Genomic DNA, 23,131 nt, shown 5'->3' with positions numbered 1-23,131 from the left:
GTGTATTGAGCCTGAATCTGCATTTTAAGCAGATTCCTACGCACATCAGTTTCCCAGCGCTGGTGTGGAGGTCGTTTACCAGGCAACTTTAGCCCTTAGGTGCATTATCCAAACAGACAAGGAAGCTTAACAGCACCCGAAAAAGACAGAGTGACTCACTGAGTTCAGAGCAGTTAGCAAGGTGCTTTCAAGATATGAGTTCGAAGAAACCCAAATGGGATAATATTTGTCTTAGAAAGTTTAGGTATTAAGAAAGTGGAGGAGAGATGCCAGGGGGCCACTCTTCAGATAGCCGGTGCTTAACTCTCTGTCTGGGGCTAATAATTTACCGTCTCTGCCCCTCTATTTCCTCATCTGTGAAGTGACGCTTTGGATGCCTCCTTAACGGGACTGCTGTGAGTGAATGTGTGTCAGGAAGATGGCAGGATGTGGTTATGTATTTAGTGCTCAAGTCCTGTTGGTTCCGTTTCATCCTGTCCTTCTCAGAAGAGATCCAGCCACAGCCAGAGATGCATGCCTCACCTGAGCTCCCTCTGTGCCAGGGGAACTACATCATGTAAATATGGAGCATAAGCCTTTCTCTTGTCTGCTAGAACATGGACTAAGCTGTAAACTCCAGGGCAAGAGATGTGTCCTTCACTTCTAAATCTCCAAGGTGGAACATGGAGCTTGGCACATGGTGGAGATTCAACCAGTGTTTGTTGAAGGAATAAGTCTGTGAGCTGAGGCAGTGTTCCCTACCTGCAAGTCTGTGAGCTGACCTGATTTGGATGTGCTCAGTGTTAACTATTTTGTGTGTTTATTTAAAAAATCTATAGTTTACTTAAACATTTCTAGAGAGCTCACTGTTATCAAGTGGTAGTGAAAATGAAAGTGTTGCTCAGTCCTGTCTGGCTCTTTGCAACCCCGTGGACTATAGCCCCCAGGCTCCTCTGTCCATGGATTTCTCCAGGCAAGAGTACCGGAGTGGGTAGCCATTCCCTTCTCCAGGGGGTCTTCCAACCCAGGGATGGAACCTGCATCTCCTGTGTCTCCCACATTGCAGGCAGATTCTTTACTGTCTGAGCCACCAGGGAATCCACTTAATGAATACTTAATTCAACTTAGTGCTCACAACAATGGTGTTTTTAGTAGAACTAGAACCAAAACAGAAATCAAAATTTGGAAACAGACAAGACCCAGAAGAGCCAAAGCAATCTTTTACATATATATCCTTAGAGGATAGTCTCTTCACAATATTTTGTTAGTTTCTGCCATACATCAACATGAATTAGCTTTGCTGTACAAGTGTCCCCTCCCTCTTGAAACTCCAATCCACCGGTCACCTCATCTCCCCCTTCTATAAGGTTGTCAGAGAGCCCCAGGTTGACCTGCCTGCATCAAAGAGCAATCTCTTACTGATTATCTATTTTAAATGTTTTACTGTATATGTTTCAATGTTACTCTTTCAACTAACCACTTTTTTCTTCCCCCACTGTGTCCAAAATCCATTCTCTACTTCTGCATCTGCATTGGTGCACTGCAAATGGGTTCGTCTGTACAATCTTTCTAGATTCCATATATATGTGTTAACATTCAATTTTTGTTTTGCTCTTTCTGAATTACTTCACTCTATAAAATAGACTCCAGGGTTATCCACCTCATTAGCACTGATTCAAATGCATTTCTCTTTGGGTCTGAATAGTATCCCATGGTATATATTTACCACAATTTCTTTTATCCACTCATCTCTCCATGAACTGCTTGGTTTCTTTCTTGCCCTAGCTATTGCAAGTAGTGCTGTAATGAATACTGGGGTACATGTTTTTTCAATTATGGTTTTCTCAGGCATCTTCTATATGCCAAGTAATGATATCTTGGAGTACGTTATAGCTTTCCTTGGTGGATCATGTGGTAAAGCATCTGTCTGCAAACCAGGAGACCCTGGATTCTACCCCTGGGTTAGGAAGAGCTCCTGGAGAAGAGAATGGCCAACTTTTCCAGTATTCTTGCTTGGAATATTATATGGACAGACTGACAGACTACAATCCAAGAGGTCACAAAGAGTCAGACACAACTGAGTGACTAATGCTTTCATTTTCTGGTAGTTTTCTTCCTAGGGTTTTTGTTTTCCTCTTCTTTTTTTTTCTTTTGTAAGAATCTCCGTACTGTTCCCCATAGTGCCTGTGTCAATTTACATTCTCACTGACAGTGCAAGAGTGTTCCTTTTCCTCCACATCCTCTCCAGCACTTCACTTGTCGCTTGTGGAATTTTTATAATGGCCCTTCTGACTGGAGTGAGATGATATCTCACTGTAGTTTTGATTTGCATTTCTTTAACGATGAGCGATGTTGAGCATCTTTTCATGTGTTTGTTAGCCATCTGTATGTCTTTTTTGAGAAGCATCCATTTAGGCCTTTTGCCTACTGTTTTTTGAAAAAATTGGGTCTTTTTTTTTTTTTTTTTTTTTCTGGTATTGAGTTGTATAAGTTGCTTGCATCTTTTGGAACTTAATCCTTAGTTGCTTCATTTGCACTTATTTTCTCCCATTCTGTGGGTTGTCTTTTCACCTTCTTACAGTTTCCTTCGGTGTGCAAAACCTTTTAAGCTTAAATAGGTCCCATTTGTTTATTTTAAAATTTCCATTATTCTAGCAAGTGGTTCTCAGAAGATATTGCTATGATTTATGTAAATGAGTTTTCCGCCTAAGTTATCCTCTTAGAGGATAACTTTATAGTTTTAGAGTTTCAGGGCTTACATTTAAATCTTTACTCCCTTTTGATTTTACCTTTGTGTATGATGTCAGGAGGAGTTCCACTTTCATTCTTCTAAATGTACTGCTCCAGTTTTCCCAGCACCATTGATTGAAGAGGCTTTCTTGTCTCCATTGTATGAAAGAATGGTGTCTCCTTTGTCAAGGATAAGGTGCCCTTATGTGCATGGGTGTATTTCTAGGCTTTTTATCTTGTTCCCTTGGCCTACAATTCTCTCTTGTGCCAAAACCATACTGTCTTGATAACAGTGACTTTGTAGTACAGTCTGCAGTCAGGAAGATCAACATCTACACCTCCATTTTAGTTCCTCAGGATTGCTTTAGCTATTCATGGCTTTTTGTATTTCCAAACAAAATGTGACTTCTTTTGCTCTTCTGTGAAAAATACCATTGGTAGTTTGATAGGAATGCATTGGTCCATAGAATGCCTTGGATAATAGAGTTATTTCGCCAATATTGATTCTTCCTATCCAAGAACTTGATGTATCTCTTCACATATTAATGTTTGATTACTTTGATCAGTATCATACTGTTTTTTGCATACCGGTCTTTGGTCTTTTTAAGTAGGTTTATGTGTAGATATTTTATTCATTTTGTTCCATTGGTCAGTGGAATTGCTTCCTTCATTTCTGTTTCTGATTTGTCTTTGTTAATTTATAGAAATGAGAGAAATTTCTCAATATTACTTTTATATCATGCAAATTTCTGTATTCCATAACTAGCTCCAGTGAATTTCTAATGTGAACAGGATTTTCTAAGAATGGTAGTATGCCATGTGTAAACATTGAGAGACTGACTACTTCTTTTTCAGTCTAGATGGTTTAGTTTATTTTTCTTCTCTGATTGCTGTGGTTAGGACTTCTAAAACTATGTTGAGTAATAGTGGTAAAGTGTTGTGGTTGTGAGCCATGAATTTGTGACCTCTGGAGGAGAGGATTTCAGCCCAGGGCTATAAATGAGGCTTGACCATTTGGAGTTTCTGTGTAACAAAATTGGATTAAAGTACAAAAGAGATACAGAATGATTCTGACATAGACATCAGAAGGAGGCAGAAAGAATGCCTGCTTGCTAGCTTTGAGCAAGGCATTTTATGTCTGTTCAGTTCAGTTCAGTTCAGTTGCTCTGTCGTGTCCGACTCTTTGCGACCCCATGAACTGCAGCACGCCAGGCCTCCCTGTCAATCACCAACTCCTGGAGTCTACTTAAACTCATGTCCGTTGAGTCAGTGATGCTATCCAAGCAGCTCATCCTCTATCATTCCCTTCTCCTCCTGCCCTCAATCTTTCCCACCATCAGGGTCTTTTCAAATGAGTCAGCTCTTCACAGCAGGTGACCAAAGTGTTGGAGTTCAGGTTCAGCATCAGTCCTTCCAGTGAGCACCCAGGACTGATCCCCTTTAGGTAGGATGGACTGGTTGGATCTCCTTGCATTCTAAGGGACTCTCAAGAGTCTTCCCCAACACCACAGTTCAAAAGCATCAATTCTTCTCCTCTCAGCTTCCTTTATAGTCCAATCCTCACATCCATTCATGACTACTAGAAGAACCATCGCCTTCGACTTGATGACATGGATCTTTGTTGACAAAGTAATGTCTCTGCTTTTTAATATGCTGTCTAGGTTGGTGATGACTTTCCTTCCAAGGGGTTCAGTTCAGTTCAGTTCAGTCACTCAGTTGTGTCCGACTCTTTGCCACCCCATGAACTGCAGCACGCCAGGCCTCCCAGTCCATCACCAACTCTCACAGTTAAGTGTCTTTTAATTTCATGGCTGCAGACACCATCTGCCGTGATTTTGGAGCACCGAAAAATAAAGTCAGCCATTGTTTCCCCACCTATCTGCCATGACATGATGGGACCGGCTGCCGTGGTCTTAGTTTTCTGAATGTTGACTGTGAGCCAGCTTTTTCACTCTTCTCTTTCACTTTCATCAAGAGGCTGTTTAGTTCTTCTTCACTTTGTGCCATAAGCGTGGTACCATCTGCATATCTGAGGCTATTGGTATTTCTCCCAGCAATCTTGATTCCAGCTTGTGTTTCTTCCAGCCCAGCATTTCTCATGATGTACTCTGCATATAAGTTAAACAAGCAGCCTGACAGTACACAGCCTTGATGTATTCCTTTTCCTTGTAGACTTAGGTGGACCCAATTTGAAGAAAGGCAGATTTCAAAGCAAGTGCATAGGTGCATTAACATAGCTTAAAACAGACCTCTGCATAAGACAAACACGTTGGTTAGCTCAAGGTTTGAGAAAAGTTAAGTTCAGGCAGAACCAGGTGTCAACAACACAAAATTAAAGCCTCTTTTAATTTTGTGTAGAGAAGGTGGGAAAATGTCTGCCATTTGCAGCTTGTTTCCTTCTGCCATTTGGGCACCTCTGACCTTCCTGCTTGTTAACCCTCTCAGTTGCAAGTGTGACCGTCATTGTCTTGTTCCTGATATTAGAGGAAATATTTTCAGTATTTCAGCACTTAGAATAATATTTTCTCTTGGTTTGTCATACATGGATTTTATTATATAGCGGTAAGTTTCTTCTCTGCCTACCTTCTGGAGAGTTTTTATCATAGGTGGGTGTTGAAATTTGTAGAAAACCTTTCCTGCACATATATGGTTTTTATCTTTCAATTTGTTGATGTGGTATGTTACATTATTTGATTTATACATATTACAGAATCATTGTCTCCCTGGGATAAAGCCCAACTGATCATGGTCTATGATCCTTTTTATATGTTTTCAGATTCTGTTTGTTAGGATTTTTTGAGGATTTTTGCCTCAGTGTCAATAAGGAAATCGGAGAAGGCAATGGCACCCCACTCCAGTAGTCTTGCCTGGAAAATCCCATGGATGGAGGAGCCTGGTAGGCTGCAGTCCATGGAGTCATGAAGAGTCGGACAAGACTGAGCGACTTCATTTTCACTTTTCACTTTCATGCATTGGAGAAGGAAATGGCAACCCACTCCAGTGTTCTTGCCTGGAGAATCCCAGGGACGGGGGAGCCTGGTGGGCTGCCGTCTGTGGGGTCGCACAGCGTCAGACATGACTGAAGCGACTTAGCAGCAGCAGCAGCAATAAGGAAGTGGCCTGCAATTTCCTGTTTTGTGTGTGGCATCTCTGGATTTGATAATCTGGAGGATTGTGGCCTCACCAATGACTGTGGGGATTTTCCCTCCTCTGCAGTTTTCTGGAAGATTTTGATTAGGCTAGATATTAGCTCTTCTCTAAATTTTTGGTAGAATTTACCCAAGAATTCATCTGGGCCTAGGATTTTGTTGTTGGAAAATTTTTTTGTTATAGTTTCTATTTGAAGTTTGTGATTGATATGTCGTATTTTCTATAGTTCTTCCTGGTTCAGTCTTGGAACTTATACTTTTCCAATAATTTGTTCATTTCTTTGAAGAAATTTTGTTGGCATTTTATTGGTATGTGGCTTCTGGCAGTATTCTCTTATGATGATTTTTATTTTCTTTATTTCTGTGTTGTCTGTTATAACTTTTACTTCTTCATTTCTAATTTAATTGGTTTAGGTTCCCTCCCCCCCCCCCTTTTTTTTTTTTTTTTGCTCCATGATCAGTCTGGCTAATGATGTGTCAGTATCATTTATCTTCTCTAGGAATCAGCTTTTAGTTTTATTGATCTTAGCTATTGTCTCCTTTTCTTTTTCATTTATTTCTGCTCTTATGTTTATGTTTTTTTTCCCTTCTACTAACTTTGGAATTCTTTTTTCCCTAGTTGCTTTAGGCATAAGGTTAGCTTTTTTATTTGACGTTTCTCTTGTTTCTTTAAGTAGGATTGTATTGCTGTAAACGTCCCTCTTAGCAGTGTTTTTAGTGCATCCTGTTGGTTTTGAGTTGCTGTGTTTCCACTGTCATTTATTTCTAGGTATATTGCGATTTCCTTTTTTATTTCTTCACTGATTTTTTGCTTATTGAGAAGCATATTATTTAACCTCTATATGTCACTGTTTTTATTGTTTTCCCCCTCTAATCTTAAAGTTTTGTGTTCACAAAGTTCAAAAACTGAAGTGATTTCAGTTTTTAAAAATGTATCAAGGCTAGATTTGTGGTCTGTCCTGGAGAATGTTCCTTGTGCACTTGAGAGAAGGCAGCAGTCTAATGTTTTTAAATGAAATGACCTGCGGATATAAATTAGACCTAGTTGGCCCAATATATCATTTAAAGCTCATGTTTCCTTCTTAGTTTCCTGTCTGATGTTCTGTCAGAAACATGCAAAAGGGAAAAGTGAAAGTGAAAGTCGCTTAGTTGGTCATGTTCGACCCTTTGCAACCCCAGGAAGTGTAACCTGCCAGGCCCTTCTGCCCGTGGAATTCCCCAGGCCAGAATCCTGGAGTGGGTAGCAGTTCCCTTCTCCAGGGGGTCTTCCCAACACAGAATTTTCCCAACCCAGGCATTGAACCCAAGTCTCCTACATTGCAGACAGATATTTTACTATCTAGCCACCAGGTCGATTCATGTGAGTGAGGTATTAATGGCTCCCACTTTTATTGTATTACTGCTGGTTTCCCCTTTCATAGCTGTCATCATATGCTTATATAGTGAGCATATTGAAGTAGTCCTGTCTCTGGTGCATATATATTTATAATTGTTGCATCTTCTTTGATTAATCCCTTTGTTATGCCATGCCCTTTTTTCTCCTTCTAATGGTCTTTATTTTAAAGTCCATGTTATCTCTGTAATACTGATACTCCCAGTTTCTTTTGATTTCCTTTTGCATGAAATATATTTTTCCTATCCCTCACTTTCCGTCTATATGTGTCTCTAGGTCTGAGATGTCTCCTTGTAGACAGCATATATAGGAGTCTTGTTTTTGTATCCGTTCAGCCAATCTGGATATTTTGGTCGCAGCATCCAGTCCACTTACATTAAAGCTAATTATTGATATGTATGATTGTATTGCATTTATTGCTTTGGGTTTGTTTTAATAAGTCTTTTTCTTCTCTTGTGTTTCCTGTCTAGAGAACATCCTTTAGCATTTGTTGTAAAGCTGACTTGTTGCTGCTGTAGTCTCTTAACTTCTACTTGTCTGTGAAGCTTTTGACTTCTTCAAACCTGCATGAGATTGTGGCTGGGTACGGTAATCTTGGTTGAAGGTGTTTTTACTTTCATCAGTTTAAGTCTATCTTGACCCTCCCTTGTCCAGCAAAGTTTGTCTTGAAAGATCAGCTGATAGCCTTATGGGGATCCCATTGTTTGTTATTTGTTGGTTTTGTCTTACTTTTTAAAGTACTTTTTTGTTTAATTTTTGTTAGTATGATTAATTTATGTCATTGCATGTTTCTCCCTTGGTTTATCCTGTATGGGTCTCTGTGGGATTCCTGGAATGGAAATCCATTCTCTCATTTCCGGGAAGTTTTCTCCTCTTATCTTCCAATATTTTCTCCTGTCCTTTCGTTTTTTTCTTCTTCTTCTGTGACCAGCATGTTTCAAGTGTTTTAATGTTTGATGTTGTTCCAAGGCTTCTGAGGCTGTCCACATTTCTTCTTAGTCTTTTGTCTTTATTCTTTTCTGCTTCAGTAAAATCCACCATTCTATTTCCAGCTCACTTACTTATTTTTCTGCCTTATATAGTCTGCTGTTGGTTCTTTCTAGTGTATTTTTAGTCTTTTATTGTGTTGCTTATTGTAGATTGTTTATTCTTTTACTTTTTTTCCATTCTCATTAAACATTTTTTGCATCTTCTTGGTCCATGCCACCAGTCTATTTATCTGTGTCTCTGTATTATTTTAAAAATGTTGAATTATCTATACTATTACTACAGTGAATTCTTTTTCAGGTAGGTGGCCTATTTCCTCTTCATTTGTTTGGTCTTGCAGGATTTTACTGCATTCCTTCATCTGCAGCATGTTTCGCTGTCTTTTAAGTCTATTCAAATTTCTGTGTCTGGCGTCTCCCTTCTGCAGGCTGGACAGTTTGAGTTCCTCCTAATTGTGGAATCTACCTCCATGAGTGAGGTTGGACCAGAGTCATGAGAAGGTATCCTGACTGGGGGATTTGTGCCAGTCTTCTGGTGATGGAGCTGGATCTTATCTCTCTGAAGGGTAGTGCCATGTCCAGTAGCATGCTTTGTGTTATCTGTGGGTCTAGTATGAATTTGTCTGTCTGCTAATGTGAAGTCTTGTACTCTGGTTTTGCTGAAGGATTGACTTTGGAACATCTGGTACAGGAGCTTTCTGGCCTCTGGGTCAGGCTTTTTCCTAGGGTTGAGGTGGAGGCCTTTGAACGACCTCATTGATTAACATTCCATGGGCTCAGGTATTGTCTGCTGTTTCAAAGTCCTGGATTGAATCTCCCACCGTAGGAGCCCAGGCCTGATCACTTACTGTAGCACCAGTACCTCACAACTCATCCAGCACAGAAAACAAAACCCCGAGACAACGACCCTTGCCCTCAACAACCCAGATCGTCCAGAGAAAGGAGAAAAGTCCTCCGATATTTCTAGGGGGGTGTCTGGACCTGTTGTGAGCTGTGTGAGATTTGCTCAGTCTCCGATCTGGCTTTAGTACAGCTTGTACCTGCTCTGAAAATCCACAGTTAGCCCTGACATCCACAGTGTCAGGCCAGCTGTTGGTATGTAATCAGATTAAATTGCAATCTACAAGCATCTTCGCTTCAGGAGATAACCCCTTTCTCTTCTTTAGCCACATCACCCCTGGTGTTCCTCTCTGGTTTGGGCCACCTCTGCTTGTAGGCCAGTGTCTTTTCCCTGCCCAAACATGAGAGGGCAAAATCCAAAACTAAATGAGACTCACTTACCTACTCTGCCTGTGGAGAAGGCGAGGCATGACATCCACAGTTGGGGTGTACTCAGGAGTGCCTGTGGTGGTAGAGGCCTTCGGGATATTGTTATGGCCTGAGTTGGGTCATGTGCTCTCCCAGAGGAACTGTCCCCAGATTGTGGGTTCCTAGGAAGAAATCATCTGTTTAGGCTCTTAGCAAGGAGTGAGTAGTTAACAGCGTCTGCTCACTCTCTTGTGGTAGCTGCCTTCTCCAGGGTTGGAACCACATTGGTGGTATTCTGTCCACTGCCTCAGATCCTATCCTTGGCATTGTCAGTGGCTGGTGACTACATTTACCCCTCTGGGATCATAAACTGCTGTCATGTCTCATTCTGCTGCTGGTGGTCCAATCAGTTTCTCCAGTTTTGGAGGCCATCAGCAAGCAGTCAGCTGCTGCCTGTGAGTGCCAAGTTAGAGAGTGTCCTGGTGACAGTGACATTTTACCACTACGTGAAGCCCAGTCTTTTACTTGGACTCCCTCTCCAGTGTCACTCTACTCCCCACAGTGTAACTTTATGGCAGCCAACTCTGATCCTCTCCCTGGGGTCTGACACATGTATGTAAGCCTCAGCACCCTGCCTACACCTCTGACGTGGGCAGCCATGTGTGAGCTCTTTCCTGGCTGAGGAATGCTGCTCACAATAATCTTTGTTGGGAACTCTCTCCATTTTGCCTCTGAGCACCTGTTTTTTGCAATGCTCTCTAAGATTCTGAAGCTCCCCTTTGTAGAAGCAGCAGTGTTAGTCACTCAGTGACATCGAACTCTTCACAACCCCATGTACTGTAGCTTACCAGACCCCTCTGTCCATGGGATTCTCCAGCAAGAATACTGGAGATGACTGCCATTCCTTTCTCCAGAGGATCTGTACTGGTCTCGAGATTCTGAAGCTCCCCTTTGAGAAAGTGTAAACAAATGGAGCCACAACAGAGAACAATATGGGGATTCCTTGAAAAGCTAGGAATAAAACTAATAAGCTGTGGTTTTGCTAAGTAACTTCAGTCGTGCTCAAGTCACTTCAGTCTTTGCCGCCCTATGGACTTCAGCCTGCTACGTTCCTCTCTCAGTGGGATTCTCCAGGCAAGAACACTGGAGTGGGTTGCCATGCCTTCCTCCAGGGAATTTTCCCAATCCAGGGGCTGAACTGATATCTCTTATATCTCAAAAACTGACAGACAGGTTCTTTACCACTAGTGCTACCTGGAAGCCCCTCAAACTGCCATGCAGTGCTGTGCTTAGTCATTCAGTGGTATTTGACTCTTTGTGATGAACTGTAGCCCACAAGACTCCTCTATCCATGCTGATTCCCAAGACAATACAGAAGTGGGTTGCCATGCTTCCTCCAGGGGATCTTTCCAACCCGTGGATCAAACCCAGGTCTCCCACATTGCGGAAGGATTCTTTACCACCTGAGCCACCAGGGAAGCACAAGAATACTGGAGTTGGTAGCCTATTACTTTCTCCAGGGGATCTTCCTGACCGAGGAATTGAACCACAGTCTCCTGCATTTCAGACAGATGTTCTACCAGCTCAGCGACCGGTTAAAACTATCACCAGACCTACAATCCCACTACTCGGCATATACTCTGAGAAAATAGATTGCAAAAAGACACGTGTACCCAGTGTTCATCACAGCACTAGTTGTCGTATCTAGGATATGGAAGCAACACATATGTCCATTGAGAGATGAATAAATAAAGAAGATGTGGTTGATTTCAATTTTGAGTGACTAAAATTGAAAAGTGAAAGTGTTACTCGCTCAGTCTTGACCGACTCTCTGTAACCCCATGTTGACCACCAGGCTCCTCTGTTCATGGAATTCTCTAGGCAAAAATGCTGGAGTGGGTTGCCTTTTCCTTCTCCAGGGAATCTTGCCAACACAAGGATAAAATTCAGGTCTGCTGCATTTCAGGCAGTTCTTGACAGACTGAGCAGCCAGAAAGCAACACAGGTGTGCATTGATAGATGAATGGAGAAAGAAATTATGGTTGTTGTCACCTTTCAGACACTAAGTTGTGTCCTCAACTGCAATCTCTAAAAGGACAGAATGATCTGTGTTTGTTTCCAAGGCAAACCATTCCATATCACGGTAACCCAAGTCTATGGCCCAACCAGTAACACTGAAGAAGCTGAAGTTGAACGGTTCTATGAAGACCTACAAGACATTTTAGAACTAACACCCAAAAAAAGATGTCCTTTTCCCTATTGGGGACTGGAATGCAAAGTAGGAAGTCAAGAAACACCTGGAGTAACAGGCAAATTTGGCCTTGGAGTACAGAATGAAGCAGGGCAAAGGGTAATAGAGTTTTGCCAAGAGAATGCATGTGTGATAGCAAACACCCTGTTCCAACAACACAAGAGAAGACTCTACACATGGACATCACCAGACGGCCAACACCGAAATCAGATCGATTATATTTTTTGCAGCCAGAAATGAAGAAGCTCTATACTGTCAGCAAAAACAAGACTGGGAGCTGACTGTGGCTCAGATCGTGAACTGCTAATTACCAAACTTCATACTTAGATTGAAGAAAGTGGGGAAAACCATTGACCACTCAGGTATAACCTAAATCAAATCCCTTATGATTATACAGTGGAAGTGAGAAATCGATATAAGGGACTAGATCTGATGGACAGAGTGCCTGATGAACTATGGATGGAAGTTCATGACATTGCCTAGGAGAAAGGAAACAAGACTATCCCCAAGAAAAAGAAATGCAGTAAAAGCAAAATAGCTTTCTGAGAAGGCCTTACAAATAGCTGTGGAAAGAAGAGACGTGAAAAGCAAAGGAGAAATAGAAAGATATACCCATTTCAGTGCAAAGAAATAGAGAAATATAATAGAATGGGCAAGACACAGTTCAGTCCAGTTCAGTCACTCAGTTGTGTCCGCCTCTTTGCGACCTCGTGAACCACAGCACTCCAGGCCTCCCTGTCCATCACCAGCTCCCGGGGTCCACCCAAACCCATGTCCATTGAGACGGTGATGCCACCTGACCATCTCATCCTCTGTCGTCCCCTTATCCTCCTGCCCTAAATCTTTCCCAGCATCAGGGTCTTTTCAAATGAGTCCGCTCTTCCCATCAGGTGGCCAAAGTAGGGATCTCTTCTGGAGAGATCTCTAGTAGAGATAACTTCAAGAAAATTAGAGCTATCAAGGGAACAGTTCATGCAACAATGGGCTCAATAAAGGACAGAAATGCTATGGACCTATCAGAAGCAGAAGATGTTAGGAAGAGGTGGCAAGAATACACAGAAGAGCTGTAGAAAGAAGATCTTCATGATCCAGATAATCACGATGGTGTGATCACTCACCTAGAGCCAGACATCCTGGAATGTGAAGACAAGTGGGCCTTAGGAAGCATGCCTACGGACAAAGCTAGTGGAGGTGATGGAATTCCAGTTGAGTTATTTCAAATCCTAAAAGATGATGCTGTGAAAGTGATGCAACTAATAGGCCAGCAAATTTGGAAGGCTGAGCTGTGGCCAATGGACTGGAAAAGATCAGTTTTCATTCCAGTCCCAAAGAAGGGCAATTCCAAAGAATGCTCACACGACTGCAAAATTGCACTCATCTCACACACTAAGACAGTAATGCTCAAAATTCTCCAACCCAGGCTTCAGCAATAGGTGAACCGTGAGCTTCCAGTTGCTCATGCTGACTTTAGGAAAGGCAAAAGAAGCAGAGGTCAAATTGCCAACATCCAATGGAACATCAAAAAAGCAAGAGAGTTCCTGGACAACATCTATTTCTGCTTTATTGACTGTGCCAAAACTTTGACCGTGTGGATCACAATAAATTTTGGAAAATCTTGAAAGACATGGGAATACCAGACCACCTGACCTGCCTATTGAGAAATCAGTATGCAGGTCAGAAAGCAACGCTTAGAACTGAATGTGGAACAACAGACTGGTTCCAAATAGGAAAAGGAGTACATCAAGGCTGTATATTGTCATCTTGCTTATTTAATTTATATGCAGAGTACATCATGAGAAATGCTGGGCTGGATGAAGCACAAGCTGGAATCAAGATTGCCTGGAGAAATATCAATAACCTCAGCTATGCAGATGACACCACCCTTATGGCAGAAAGTGAAGAAGAACTAAGGAGCCTCTTGATGAACGTGCAAGAGGAGAGTGAAAAAGTTGGCTTAAAGCTCAAAATTCATAAAACTAAGATCATGGCATCTGGTCCCATCACTTTATGGCCAATAGATGGGGAAACAGTGGGAACGGTGGCTGACTTTATTTTTCTGGGCTCCAAAATCACTGCGGATGGTGATTGCAGCCATGAAATTGAAATACACTTACTCCTTGGAAGGAAAGTTATGACCAAGCTAGACAGCATGTTAAAAAGCAGAGACATTGCTTTGCCAACAAAGGTCCATCTAGTCAAGGGTTTGGTTTTTCCCGTAGTCATGTATGAATGTGAGACCTGGACTATCAAGAAAGCTGAGTCCAGAAGCATTGATGCTTTTGAACTGTGGTGTTGGAGAAGATACTTGAGAGTCCCTTGGACTGCAAGGAGATCAAACCAGTCCATCCTAAAGGAGATCAGTCCTGGGTGTTCGTTGGAAGGACTGCTGTTGAAGTTGAAACCCCAGTGCTTTGGTAACCTGATGCGAAGAGCTGACTCATATTTCAAAAGACCCCGATGCTGGGAGGGATCGTGGGCAGGAGGAAAAGGGGGCGACAGAGGATGAGATGGTTGATGACATCACTGACTCGATGGACATGGGCTTGGGTGGACTCAGGGAGTTGGTGATGGATAAGGCGGCCTGGAGTGCTGCAGTTCATGGGATCGCAAAGAGTCGGACACGACCGAGTAACTGAACTGGACTGAACTGAACTGAGGAAGCATATTAAAAAGCAGAGACATTAGTTTGCCAATAAAGGTCTTTCCATTAAAGGCTACGGTTTTCCAGTTATCACGTATGGATGTGAGAGTTGGACCCTGATTAAATACGAGACACTGAGAAGATTCATGTTTTAATTTCAGTCCTGTTAAGTTGCTCAGTTGTGTCTGACTCTTGGAGACTCCCTGGACTCCACACGTCATTCCTCCCTGCCTATCACTAGTTCCTGAAGCTTGGTTAACTCATACTCATTGAGTTCATGATGCCATCCAACCGTCTCATCCTCTGCCATCCCTTTCTTCTACTGCCTTCAACCTTGCCAAACATCAGGGTCTTTTACCAGTGAGTCAGTTCTTTGCAACAGGTGGCCAAAGTAATTGAGCTTCAGCTTTAGCATCCGTCCTTCCAATGAACAATCAGGACTAATTTCTTTGAGAATTGACTGGTGCGATTGGCTTGCAGTCCAAAGAACTCTCAAGAGCCTTTTCCAGCACCTCAACCTGAAAGCACCAATTCTTCAGTGCTCACATGAGAGTATTACCATGTCGTGTTGGCCTGGGTAGGATGGGAAGCAGCAAAAGGTTTAGTTACATCTCAGAGAAGAAACCCAAACTGCACATGATAGAATTCTTTGTAAAAGAACAAGATTTGAGGGGAACAAATAAAGCCAGAGGAGTACCTCGCACACTTTTGTGTGGGGGGTGGGGGGGGAGGGGTGTTTATATCACGTGGGCCTGACTTTGAGGGACTGAAAAGCATACTGTAAGATTAATGTCTAGAGAGCTAAAATGGAGTGTGTGATGTCCCAAATAAAATTCAAGTTCACTAAGAAGCATCAGCGTCTTTTAAGGGTGTATCCTTTTGGCTACAAAGAAGTCATTAATCTAATTTCAGTATTGGTCATCTGCTGACATCAAGTGTAGAGTCATCTCTTGTGTTGTTGGAAGGTGGTGTTTGCTATGACAAGTGCATTCTCATCATAAAACTCTGTTAGCCTTTGCTCTGCTTCATTTTGTACTCCAAGGCCAAACTTGCTGGCTACTCCAGGTAGCTCTTGCCTTCCTACTTTTGCATTCTAGTTCTCTATGATGAAAAGGACAGTTTTCACTGTTAGTTGTAGAAGGACTTGTAAGTCATCATAGAACAATTCATCTTCCACTTCTTCAGCATTAGAGATTGGGACATAGACTTTGAATGTTGTGATATTGAAATGTTTGCCTTGGTAATGAGAGATCATCCTGTCATTTTTGAGACTACACCCAAGAACTGCGTTTTGGACTCCTTTTCTTGACTAAGAGGGATACTCCATTTCTTCTAAAGGATTCTTGCCCACAGTAGTAGATTTAATGATCATCTGAATTAAGTTTGCCCATTCCAGCCCATTTTAGTTCACTGGTTCCTAAAATGTCAGTGTTCACTCTTGCCATCTCCTGTTTGACCACTTATAATTTACCTTGATCCATGGATGAGGACTGATGTTGAAGGTGAAACTCCAGTATTTTGTTTACCTGATGCGAAGAGCTCACTCATTTGAAAAGACCGTGATGTTGGGAAAGATTGAAGGCAGAAGGAGAAGAGGGTGACAGAGGATGAGATGGTTAGGTGGCATCACCAACTCAAGGGACATGAGTTTGGGTAAACTCCAGGAGTTGGTGATGGACAGGGAGGCCTGGCGTGCTGCAGTTGATGGGGTCTCAAAGAGTCAGACACAACTGAGTGACTGAACTAACTTCATTCTTTCTGGAGGTATTTTCCCAGTGTTATCCAGCAGTATACTGGGCACCTAGTGACCTGGGGCATTCATCTGTCAGTGTCATATCTTTTTGCCTTTTCACACTGTTCATGGGGTTCTCAAGGCAAGAGTATTGAAGTGGTTTGCCATCCCCTTCTGCAGTGAACAGTTTGTCAAATCCCTCCGTTGTGACCCGTCCATCTGGGATATCCATATATGGCATAGCTCATACTTTCATTGATGTAAACAAGGCTGTGGTCCATGTGATCCATTTGGTTAGTTTTCTGTATTGTGGTTTTCATTCTGTCTGCCTTCTGATGGGCAGGGATAGGCTCCTGGAAGCCTCCTTATGGGAAGGACTGACTTGGGGGAAACTGAGTCTTATTCCAATGGGTGGGGCCAACCTCAGTAAATCTTTAGTCCAATTTTCTGTTGATGGGCAGGGCTGTGTTCTCTCCCTGTTGTTTGGCCTGAGGTCGAACTATGGTAGAGATCATTACTACTATAATAGTGACCTCCTTCAAAAAGACTTGAACGCATGTATTGTTGAATACCTAGCTGTATTCAGTGCCCCTGTCCCTGTGGCAGGCAAGTGTCAACCCACGCCTCTGCCAGAGACTACTGGACACTCACAGGCAAGTTTGGGTCAGTCTTTTGTGCGTTGTCTGCTCCTCTCTCCTGGTTCCTGGTGGATACAAATTTCTCTTTGTGCTCTGCAGGAGCCTGTTTCCCCTGTCCTGTGGAAGTTCTGTAATCTTGGTGATTACAGAAAAGTTCTGTAAGCTTTTAAATTCCACTGGCCTCCAAAGTCAAATTCCCTGGCGGTATTCTGTCCCTTTCCTGGATTCCCAGCTTGGGAAGCCTGCTTTTGGTGCTAGAACTTTCTTAATGGTGTGAGAGTTTCCTTGGTTTAATTGTTTGGCAGTTTGTGGGTCACTCGGTGCCTCAGTAGTTGGGATAACAGCGACCTCCTCCAAGAGGGCTTATGCCACACACTGCATGACCCCATGTGTGCTACAACCAGAGCTGTAGTCTCCATGGCAGGCCACTGCCACCTGTGCCTTTGCAAGAGACACTCAGACACTCAAAGGCAGTTCTGGTTCAGTCTCTGTGGGTTTTCTAGGTCCTGGTGCACATAAGGTTTTGTTTGAGCTCTCTGAACATCTCTGGTGGGTATGGTTTCACTCTAAATGTGATTTTTGCCCCTCCTACCACCACCTTGTTGGGGCTTTTACTTTCCTCCTAGACCTGGGGGTATCTTTATATGCTGGGATCCAACATTCTCCTGTCGATGGTTGTTCAGCAGCGAGTTGCACTTTTGGGATTCTAACAGGGGAAGATGAGCATATATCCTTCAACTCCATCATCTTAGCAATTCATGTTATACATATATATATATATATATATATATATGTGTGTGTGTGTGTGTGTGTGTGTGTGTGTGTGTGTATGTGTGTGTGTGTGTGTTTGATATATATGAATCTACATTCATTTTGCATATGTGATTTAGAGAAAATTTTTTATTTTTTACTAAAATTTCACATCTCATATAAAACCCATTATTTGCTTTCATATTAGTATGAGATACATGAAAAGTTTCACATTTGATATATATGAATATCTCTGTATTTTTAATATTATGACATAAATAAAAATACATATTTCATATGTAATAAGTGTGCCCAGAATTTCAAGTATGACATAGACAAAATTCCATACTTCAATATAGGAAATTGTGCACAGATTTTTGAGTATGAAATACAGAAATGTCCTCACTTCATACATATGATGATCTGTACCTAGATTTCAATATATGATAAGGATACAATTTCATATTTAATTTACCTGAGACTCTACATCCAGATTCTTACATGTGACATAGGCAAATTTCCGTATGTTCTATGAATGAATATCTGCACAAAGATTCTATTATATAAGAGAAAATGTCACACTTCATATATATGATTACCTACACTTAAAATCTCAGATTTGACAAATCTAAAATTCATATTTCTGAAAATTTCCACAAAAGGTATCCTGTTGAGAGAGTCAATTCTTAGGTAGGTTGATAGGAGCCTGGTGCTCTCAAGGAGGAAGGACTCCAGGGCCTTCAGGAGGAGAAAGGAATCCGGGTCCCTCGAGTAGGAGATAGGGGTTTAGAGTTCTCAAGAAAGAGAAAAGAACAAACTTTTGTTTTTCTTTGAGTGAGTGTTGATGGTTGCACTGGAAACATCTGATCTTGCTCAAAGAAATGTTTTTCCTTAGACTCTGAACCAATGATTATATAACAACAATGTATCCTTCTTGAGGACATGTTTCTCCTTCTTGAAAACCTTCTGACTATTCCTGTCATCTTTAAATGTATATTATGGAATTTGAATCCCATTATTTTAAAGTGTAAATTGTGGGACTGAGTCTGGTGAGACCTTCACAACCTTGAGACATTCTTCTGATGTGGTGTAATAACCAACTGAAAAGGTATATATAGCTCTCTTGCCAAGACTAGCAAGGGGTGCACTCTCTGATCCCCTTCTGATGGCTTTGCCTGTCCCTTTTTATTCTTTAATAAACCTCTGCTACGCAAAAGCTCTTGAGTAATCAAGCCTGGTCCCTGTTCCCAAAGCTAAATCTTCTTCTCAGAGATCACAAATCAGACAGCATTCACTGTAAGCTATCATGATATGGCATGGAGAATATTCCACATTATATACAAAGGAATATCTTGGTCCAAATTCTCACAGGTGACAGGAGAACGCTCTACATCTTACATAGATATATATATGTAAGATGTATATATATATCTGGAAAAGATTCTCAAAAGTGACACAGATAAAAGTCCACCTTTACTACAAAAGAAAAATTGTGCCTCTATTTTCATGTGGCATACTCACAATTTTATATTGAATATATATGGAAATCTGCACTCTGATTGCTGCGTATGATATAGAAAAAATTGTATTTCATATGTTTGGTAATCTGCACTTAGATTCTCACTGAGATTCTCACCCAGGGAAATAAAGAAAACTCTGTGTCTCATACATATGAAAGTCTGAACCCAGAAACACATATCGGTCAAATGGAAAATTCAATATTTCATACATGTCAAAGTCTGCATTCAGATATCCATAAGTGGGAGAGAAAATATCATATCTCATGTATATTAAAATGTTCACTTAGATTTTCATATATGCCATGAGAAATTTACATATTTCATATATATGAAAATTTGAGCCCAGATTTTCACCTGGGACACAGAGAAAGTTGCACGTTTCATACATTTATATTAAAGCCTGATTTGAGATTTACATGTGTGACAAAAAAAATCCTTTGTTCATTATATAAAGATTTGTACCCAGACTTTTGTTATATACATTTTATATATTTATACTTGAAAACATGTTTACACTATATAAATATACTATAGCTTAATATTATACTTAAAATATGTTTATAAAGACATATTTATATGTGATATGTTAATATGTTTAAAAATCTACAACATGTCCTAATACCTAACATAGAACAAATTTCTTGTTTAAGATATTCAGAAATCTGGGCAGTGATTTTGATATGTGACAAACAGAAAATCCAGATTTCGTATATCTGAATCCAGACAATCATGTATGATATAGTGAAGATTCCATATTTCATACATATGAAAATTTGCAACAAGAATTTAATATATGACATGGGAAGATTCCATATTTTATATATAGATATAGATATGTAGATATATTTGTAACTCTGTGCTGAGTTTTTCATATACCACGTAGAGAAAGTTTCAATTTTCTTATTTCCTAAATTCTGTACTCCAAGAGCTGTATATGATATAAAGATCAGATTCTCACACATAATGAATAGAAAATGCTGTGTTATTTTATTAATGCTGCATTATAAAGGAAAATCTGAACCCTGATCTCAAATGTTAATATATAAAATTCCATGTTTCATATATATGACACTAAGCCAGATTCTTTCATGTGATAAAATGAAAACTCCGTATTTAATATATGTGAAACTCTGCACCCAGAGCCTCATATATAACACAAAAAATCTTTTACATTTTTATATATGAGAATCCTCAGTCAGATCCCATATATGATACAGAATTTCATATTTCATATAGGCAGTATCACAAAAAACTGTGGAAAATTCTTAAAGAGTTGGGAATACCAGACCGTCTTACCTGCCTCCTGAGAAGCCTGTATGCAGGACAAGAAGCAACAATGGTTACAGCTGGACATGGAACAATGGGAAGGGAGTACAACCAGGATGTATATTGTCCCTGTGTAGATTTAACTGATATACAATGCATCCTGAGATGCCAGGCTGGATGAAGCTCAAGCTGGAATCAAGAGAGTTGGAAAAGATATCAGTAACCTCAGATATATTTGTCATAAGGTAATATATGCAGATGACAATGCCCTTATGGCAGAAAGCCAAAAGGAACTAAGTAGCCTCTTGATGAAGCTGAAAGAGAGTGAAAACACTGGCTTAAAGCTGAACATTCAGAAAACTAAGATCATGGCATCCAGTTCCGTGATTTCATGGCAACTAGATGGTGAAACAATGGAAACAGTGGCATACTCTTTTATTTTGGAGGGCTCCAAAATCAGGGCAGATTGTGATTGCAGTAATGAAGTTTAAAAAACGCTCGCTCCTTGAAAGAAAAGTTACGACCAATGTAGATGTCAAGTCTGTATATTGTCACCGTGCTTATTTAACTTATGTGCAGAATACATCATGAGAAACACTGGGCTGGATGAAGCACAATCTGGAATCAAGACTGCCAGGAGAAATATCAATAACCTCAGATGACACCACCCTTATGGCAGAAAGTGAAGAACTAGAGCCTCTTGATGAAAGTACAAGAGGAGACTGAAAAAGGTGGCTTAAAGCTCAACATTCAGAAAACAAAGATCATGGTGGCCATTCCCATCACTTCATGGCAAATAGATGGCGCAACAGTGGAAACAGTGGCGGACTTCATTTTTGGGGGGGCTGCAAAATCCCTGCAGATGGTGACTGCCGCCATGAAATTAAAAGGCACTCACTCCTTGAAAGGAACGTTAATGACCAACCTAGGCAGTGTATCAAAAAGCAGAGACATTACTTTGTCGACAGAGGTCCGTCTCGTCAGGGCCGTGGTTTTTCCAGTAATCATGTGTGGATGTGAGAGCTGGACTATAAAGAAAGCTGAGTGCCGAAGAAGGGATGCTTTTGAACTGTGTTGTTGGAGAAGACTCTTGAGAGTCCCTTGGAGTGAAAGGATTGAAGGCAGGAGGTAAAGGGGCAACAGAGCATGAGATGGTTGGATGGCATCACTGACTCAATGGACATGAGTTTTAGTAAACTCTGGGAGTTGGTGATGGACACGGAGGCCTGGCGTGCTGCAGTCCATCGGGTCGCAAAGAGTCGGACATACCTGAGCGATTGGGCTGAACGGAACTGAACTGAGAGAGCTTATTAAAGAGCAGCGACATTACTTTATGACAAATGTGTGTCTAGCTGCAGCTGTTGTTTTTCCGGAAGTCATGTATGGATGTGAGAACTGGACTGTAATGAAGGCTGTTCCCCAAAGAATTGATGCTTTTGAACTGTGGTGTTGGAGAAGACTCTTGAGAGTCGCTTGGACTGCCAGGGGATCGAACCAGTCTATCCTAATGGAAATCAGATCTGAATGTTCATTGCAAGGACCGATGCTGAAGCTGAAGCTCCAATCCTTTGGCCACCTGATGAGAGAAACTGACTCCTTAGTAAAGACCCTGATGCTGGGGAAGGTTGAAGACAGGGGGAGAAGGTTATGACGGAGGACCAGAATGTTGGATAGCATCACCAACTTAAAGGAGTTGAGTTTGAGCAACCTCTGGGAGTTGGTGATGGATGGGAAAGCCTGGCATGCTGCACTCCACTGGGTTGCAAAGAGTCGAACAAAACTGAATGACTGAACTTTCTAATATGTGATATCTATACACAAATGCATGTGAAATTTGAAACAAGCATATATACATGTATATTATAATATAAATATATGCTCCCAGAATTTCATATATGACAGAGAAAATTGCATATGTCATGAAAGTACACACCAAGACCCTCAGCAGACATAGGGAAAATTCCCATTTCACATGTATGAAGATATGGCCCTAGGTTCTCATATTGACAGAGGGAATATCTATATTTAATACATATGAAATGTAACATCCAGATTCTCATATCAGAATTAATAAAATTTTGTATTTCATATATATTAAGGTCCTCATACAGATTATTATATATGATATAGAGAAAATTCAGTATTTTCTGCAATGTTCATCTGCACACAAATACTTATATTTCATTTAGAGAAAATCACATATTTCATATGTGTTTAAATCCAGATATAGATTGACATATATGAAATGGAGAAAACAACACATTTATATATAGGAGTATCTGTGTATTCCTATAGAATATAGGAGATATTATAGAAATATATAGAGAAAATTGCATTATATATATATATATATGTCAATCTGAAAGAGTTTTCACATGTGACATAGAAAACATTGTGTGACATAGATAAATTCCCTATTTCATATTTTCATATGAAATATGTATATATATATATATACACACAGATTTACTTACCTGAATTTGAGAAAAAAATTATATACCTGAAAATCTTTGCCCAGATTTGTATGTGATACAGAAAATAGTCCATATACACTATATATTGGTAAATCGGCACCCAGAGTCTCACATAAGACATTATAAAATATTGCAGATTTCATATATATGAAAATCTGCACCCAGATTTTCGCATGACACACTGAAAAAATTCCATATTTCATATATATAAAGACCTACCTCCAAATCTTCATATATGACATGGAACAAATTGTATATTGCATTTATATCAGGATCTGTGTCCAAATGTCCATACCTGGTAGCAGAAAATACTGTATCTCATATATACTAGCATCAGCACTGAGATTTCTATATACAAGCTAAGAAAATTCGCG

The sequence above is a fragment of the Dama dama genome, chromosome Y (assembly GCF_033118175.1).
Source record: "Dama dama isolate Ldn47 chromosome Y, ASM3311817v1, whole genome shotgun sequence".
NCBI lineage: Eukaryota > Metazoa > Chordata > Mammalia > Artiodactyla > Cervidae > Dama > Dama dama.
This window is presented reverse-complemented; position numbering follows the sequence as displayed.